The sequence below is a fragment of the Mandrillus leucophaeus genome, unplaced genomic scaffold, assembly GCF_000951045.1.
Source record: "Mandrillus leucophaeus isolate KB7577 unplaced genomic scaffold, Mleu.le_1.0 Scaffold582, whole genome shotgun sequence".
NCBI classification, from domain to species: Eukaryota; Metazoa; Chordata; class Mammalia; order Primates; family Cercopithecidae; genus Mandrillus; species Mandrillus leucophaeus.
The window spans coordinates 537,514-543,555 of record NW_012106275.1 but is presented as its reverse complement, the minus strand read 5'-3'; the positions used below and the strand labels follow the sequence as shown (position 1 = coordinate 543,555).

General features: G+C 49.4%; 1 protein-coding gene across 1 annotated transcript in view; it reads right to left on the bottom strand.

The window, feature by feature from the left end:
- Positions 1–6,042, bottom strand: part of ITSN1 (intersectin 1 (SH3 domain protein)) — a 196,230-nt gene that overhangs the window by 7,051 nt on the left and 183,137 nt on the right. The window lies entirely within an intron of this gene.

The following is a 6,042-nucleotide window of genomic DNA, read 5'->3' as shown; positions in this document are numbered from 1 at the left end:
GCGCCCGGCCTCTCAATGGTAATTTCTAAGGCCTTTCCTCTAGGGGGATGCTAGTGTCTTATGGTGCAATTGGTGTGTTTTTTTCTTTTTTTTTTTTTTTTTGAGACAGGGTCTCACTATGTTGCCCAGGCTGGAGTGCAGTGGTGTGATCATAGTTCAGGCAGCCTTGACCTCCCAGGCTCAAGCAATTCTCCCATCTCAGCCCCTCAACCCATGCCTGGCTAATTTTTGAAAAAAAACTTTTGTAGAGATGAGGGGTCTCACTACTTTGCCCAGGCTGGTCTTGAACTCCTGGCGTCAAGTGGTCCTTCCACCTCAGGCTCCCAAAATACTGGGATTACAGATGTGAGCCACTGGGCCTGGCTGCTTCTCTTTTTAATTTACTGGGAAAATGGGGCAGCAGAAAGAAAAGTGCCCACCTGGCTCCCACCTTGGAGATTCCCTGCTCTGTGCAGGGTCTGTGCATGAAACAGCTCCAGGGAGAAGACCCCACACAGGTTCAGACAGTCCTTTGTGCTTCTGGAAAGCAGCAGCCCCCGTCTCTCTCCAATTCCACGGACAAATGCTGCCTTTCAAGGCACAACTGCAGTCTGGGCCCCTGGCATGTGTGTGACTGTACAAATCAGTGGTGTTAATTTTTTTTTTTTTTTTTGAGATGGAGTCTCGCTCTGCTGCCCAGGCTGGAGTGCAGTGGCGCGATCTCCGCTCACTGCAAGCTCCGCCTCCCAGGTTCACGTCATTCTCCTGCCTCAGCCTCCTGAGTAGCTGGGACTACAGGTGCCCCCCACCACGCCCGGCTAATTTTTTGTATTTTTAGTAGAGACAGGGTTTCACCATGTTAGCCAGGATGATCTCGATCTCCTGACCTTGTGATCTGCCCACCTTGACCTCCCAAAGTGCTGGGATTACAGGCGTGAGCCACTGCGCCCGGCTGTAAATCAGTGGTGTTGAGCGACCTCTCAATGCCAAACAGAATGGACACTGTACTGTGCACGTGAAACCTCACCCGACTCACCTGCTTAGCAAACAGGAAGGGAACAGCTCCCTCCCTCCACTTACTGACCCGTAGAGACACTGTGGGTGCTGAAATGCGGCTCTGACACCTCTTGGGGGTCTATCACCTCACTCCAGTAGGTTCTGAAGGGGCAGAGGGTACTGAGGTGGAGATGACCCCACAGAGGCCCCCTTTTTGACAGCAGGAGGAGAGGCCAAGGATAGCAAGGCCGTGGCTGTGTACCAGGAGTAAGATGACCCAGTCAGAGGCCAGCCCCTCACGCTCCCCATCTGCCCACACAACTGGCCTGGGGGATGCTCCAGGGCTGTCTCCTGAGCTACGAGCCCTATGGACCTCACTGAATAGGGTATATGTGAGGGAGTGACAGGTTCATAACACGTGTCCCCAAGAGAAGCTGGTGGCCACCTGTCCATCTGCAATACGGGAGAAACAGTGGCGCCTCTGTGAGTGGAGAGCTAAAGGCAGCTGGAAACGGGCCACTGCATTCTGCTCTCAGCCACCACGAGGAAAAATGACCTGTGACCTCCCGCGGAGGCTCTGAGAGCCCAAGAAAGACCGAAGGTGTGGCCACAACAGGAGCCTTCAAAGAACATTCTTCACCTCTGCACTCTGGGCGAGGGCCTGGAGATCAACCAGCCCTTCCTGCTTGCCAAGACAGCGTTCAAGCCACTTGGGCACAAAGAATCCAGAGAAGGCAAGTGTCATTGGATCCAGTGACATAAAGGTGCTCTCGTTCATTCATACTCAAAGCCTCTACCTGGCCAGGATAACACTGAATATGCATGAACTGGGAGGAGTATTTGCACTTCTCTATCTTCAGACAGGAATGCCAAAGACAGCATCTGTTTGAAATTTAATCACTGCTGTGCGTCCAGACCTGGGCCACGCATGGTCCACACCGTGATCCTAGGTCAGGAGACAGAAGTCAACACATCCCCTTCCCATCACCATGAACGTCATCAAGACAACGACGACGCTGTGCATGACAGCCAGGAAGACTGACCAAGAAGGACAGCCATCTGATGGCAAACGGGGGATTTAAGCCCAAAAAATCAAAGGACAAGAACTAGGCTGGGCACAGTGGCTCAGGCCTGTAATCCCAACACTTTGGGAGGCCAAGGCGGGCGGATCACTTGAGGTCAGGAGTTGGAGACCAGCCTGGCCAACACGGCGAAACCCCGTCTCTACTAAAAATACAAAAAGTAGCCAGGTGTAGTTCGGGGCCCCTATAGTTTCAGCTACTCGGGAAGCTGAGGCAGGAGAATCTCTTGAACCCAGGAGGTGGAGCTTGCAGTGAGCCGAGATCGCACCACTGCACTCCAGCCTGGGTGACAGAGCCAGACTCCGTCTCAAAAAAAAAAAAAAAAAAAAGGATGACAACTAATTTTACTTTAACATCTTCAGATCCTGGCCTCACTGTGTCCCTCTGATGGCAGCTGTCAGAATCAGGGAAGGGCCGTTTCTAAGGTGCACATGGCTGTGTCGGCATTTCTGCCTGGCAGTGCAGGGGCGGCTTGGGTCCCTCGTCTTCAGGATCAAGTTAACGTTCCTTTCACAGGCCTTCCTCGGCTGGGCCTCAGCCTGCCCTGCAGCCCCATGGCCCATCATTCCTCTACAATCCTCACCAATGCCCTGCTCAGAATCTCAGAATGGTCCTCCATTCCTAATGCCCTACCCCGATCTTTTTTTTTTTTTTTTTTTTTTTAGACAAGTTTCTCACTCTGTCACCCAGGTTGGAGTGTAGTGGTGCAATCATGGCTCACTGCAGCCTCAAACTCCTGGGCTCAAGCAATCCTCCTGCCTCAGCCTCCCAAGCAGCTGAGACTACAGGTGCATGCCACCACACCTGGTTAATTTTCTAAACATTTTTTGTAGAGACAAGGTCTCACTATGTTAGCCCAGGCTGGTCTTGAACTTCTGGCCTCAAGGGATCCTCCCGCCTTGGCCTCTCAAAGTGCTAGGATTACAGGCCTGAGCTATGGTGCTTGGCCTGCCTCCAATGCTTCATCCTGCCACACCCAGTCAAGTATCACCTCCAAGGCCCCTGAGAGTCCCCCGTACAACTGTCCCTTGCTCCCGTCACGTGTCCCCACAGCACTTGGCACCTAGCTCTGCCTCCTTACCCCTCACATCTTGTTGTAAATGATGGTTTAACCCCCAGCTTCCTACTGGACCGTAAGCTCCTTGAGAGTGGGGGCCACATCTTATTTGTTTTTATGTCCCAGGGTTTAGTACTGAGCCGTGGCACATGGGCGGATACTCACTAAGTGCTTATTGAATGAATGGATGATGAGCGAATAAATGACCCACCCACCGATTGCAGAGCAACACAAAATCCCAAAGTGGGAGCCCACAGCTGTCCCCTCGGCTGCCACGGGGCTTCTTCCACAACTTTGCTCATCCCACACCAACACTGAAGGTGGACAGGAGGTGGGGCCGTGGAGGAACCAGTCATGGTGACTCCCTCAGGCGGTGACTGCCTTTGTAGCTTATGAGAGGGAAGAAACCACAGGGGGAGTGGATGAGGGAGACGCATTCTCGCTGAGCATTTTGGGAAACTCTAGTGAATGGTATATGTGTGTGCATACATGCATGTATGTATGTGTGTACATGCACAAGTGCGGGTGTATACAGAAACAGAGAGAAAAAAATGGGAAAAAAAAATGAATGAGACCAAAGGAAAGGTTAAGTGGAAAGAAGAAAATTAAAGACCAAATGAGAGGCTTCTGGCCAGGCATGGTGGCTCACGCCTGTAATCCCAGCACTTTGGGAGGTTGAGGCGGGCAGATCACTTGAGCTCAGGAGTTTGAGACCAGCCTGGGCAACATGGTGAGTCCCTGTCTGTACAAAAAAATAGAAACATTAGCTGGGCATGGTGGCCAATGCCTGTAGTCCCAGCTACTTGGAAAGCTGAGGTGGGAGAATCACTTGAGCCCAGGAGGTTGAGGCTGCAGTGAGCTGTTTGTGCCACTGCACTCCAGCCTGGGCAACAGAGTGAGACCCTGTCTAAACACACACGCGCGCGCGCACACACACACACACACACACAGAGGCAGGGGGGTGGGGGGCTTCTGTTTCTGGAAGTATAGTGGACTAGATACTCAGAATGACTCACCCAACAAAAACTTTAAAAAAACAGAAAAATGCAAAAATCCACTTTTTAACTCCAAGAAAACTGGCACAGAAAAAAAAAAAAAGAAACAAAGTAAGAAATTTGCAGAGGCTGAAAACAGAATGAAAATAGGAACATAGAAGATCACTGAGAGCCAGTGCCACTATAGCTTTGAGGGTCACTCTTGAATCTGCTAACATTGACCTTGCATTTTACTTACTACATAGGGTGCAGAAACAGGTGCATCCAGAGCCAATGTGAGGGGTCTAATAGGAAATCTTCACAAAAAGATGAACCCAGAGGAGGAGTGACAGGTAAACTCAAGCTCAGAGGGGATGAGCAATAAAACATTTCTGTTTTTCACCTTGGTGTAGTGAAGGAAAACATGCCCTGAGAATGTGTGGTTTATCAAGTAGCTCTCACGCAAGTTTACATCCAAAATTCACACAAGGGGTGTGATGCTCAAACCCCTCTAAACGTAGTTTTGGATAATCACGATAACAGTCCTCCCAGAAGGAATACAACTTCAGACAATAAAGATGCCTGCAGGTGCAGTGGCTCACGCCTGTAATCCCAGCACTTTGGGAGGCTGAGGCGGGTGGATCTTCTGAGGCCAGGAGTTCGAGACCAGCCTGGCCAACATGGCGAAACCCCGTCTCTCCTAAAAATATAAAACTTAGCCAGGTATGGTGGTGAGCACCTGTAATCCCAGCTACTTTTGAGGCTGAGGCAGGAGAATTGCTTGAACCCAGGAGGCAGAGGTTGCAGGGAGCTGAGATCATGTCACCGCACTCCACCCTGGGTGACAGAGTGAAACTCCATCTCAAAAAAACAAAAAACAAAAAAGATGCCCACAGGTAAAGTTCCAAGGAACATTTAGTTCACAGTCAAAAATCATAATACGAGAAACAAGGTAAGTTTAGCAAGAGCTGGCAGAAACAACAGATAAAACAATAACACCTATAACTTCAGGTTATGGGTTCTATATCTATATCTATATCTATATCTATATCTATATCTGTTTGTTGTTTTGAGACAAGGTCTGCTCTGTTGCCCAGGCTGGAGTATAGTAGCATGATCATAGCTCACTGCAGCCTTGAACTCCTGGACTCAAGCAATCCTCCCACTTCAAGTGTGAGCCACCACACCCAGCTAATTTATTTTTTATTTTTTTGTATAGACAGGGTCTCACTCTGCTTCCCAGGCTGATCTTGAATGCACACTAGCCTCCTGCCTCCACTTCCCAAAGCACTGGGATTACAGGCGTGAGTCACTGTACCTGGCCAGGAATATCTATGTTTAAAATGTGTTAAGAAATAAATAAGAAGGATTAACATTTGAGCAAAAAACGAGATACAAGAAAGAAACCAGCATAGCTGGGTGTGGTGGCATGTGCCTGTGGTCCCAGCTACTTGGTATGCTAAAGTGGGAGGATCACTTGAGCTCAGGAGATCCAGGTTGCATTGAGCTGTGATTGTGCCACTGCATTCCAGCAGCCTGGGTGACAGAGTTTGCTTGAACCTTGTCAAAAGAAGAGAAGAGAAGAAGAAAGAAAGAGAGAAGGAGGGAAGGAAGGAAGGGAGGAAGGAAGGAAGGAAGGAAGGAAGGAAGGAAGGGAGGGAGGGAGGGAGGGAGGGAGAGAGAGGAAGAAGAAAGGAAAGGAAAGGAAGGAAGGAAGGAAGGAAGGGAGAGAGAGGAAGAAGAAAGGAAAGGAAAGGAAAGGAAAGGAAGGAAGGAAGGAAGGAAGGAAGGAAGGAAGGAAGGAAGAAAGAAAGAAAGAAAGAAAGAAGAAAGAAAGAAAGAAAGGAAAGAAAGGAAGGAAGAAAGAAAGAAAGAAAGAAAGAAAGAAAGAAAGAAAGAAAGAAGAAAGAAACAGAAAGAAAAGAAAGAAACAAAGAAAGAAAGAAAGAAAGAA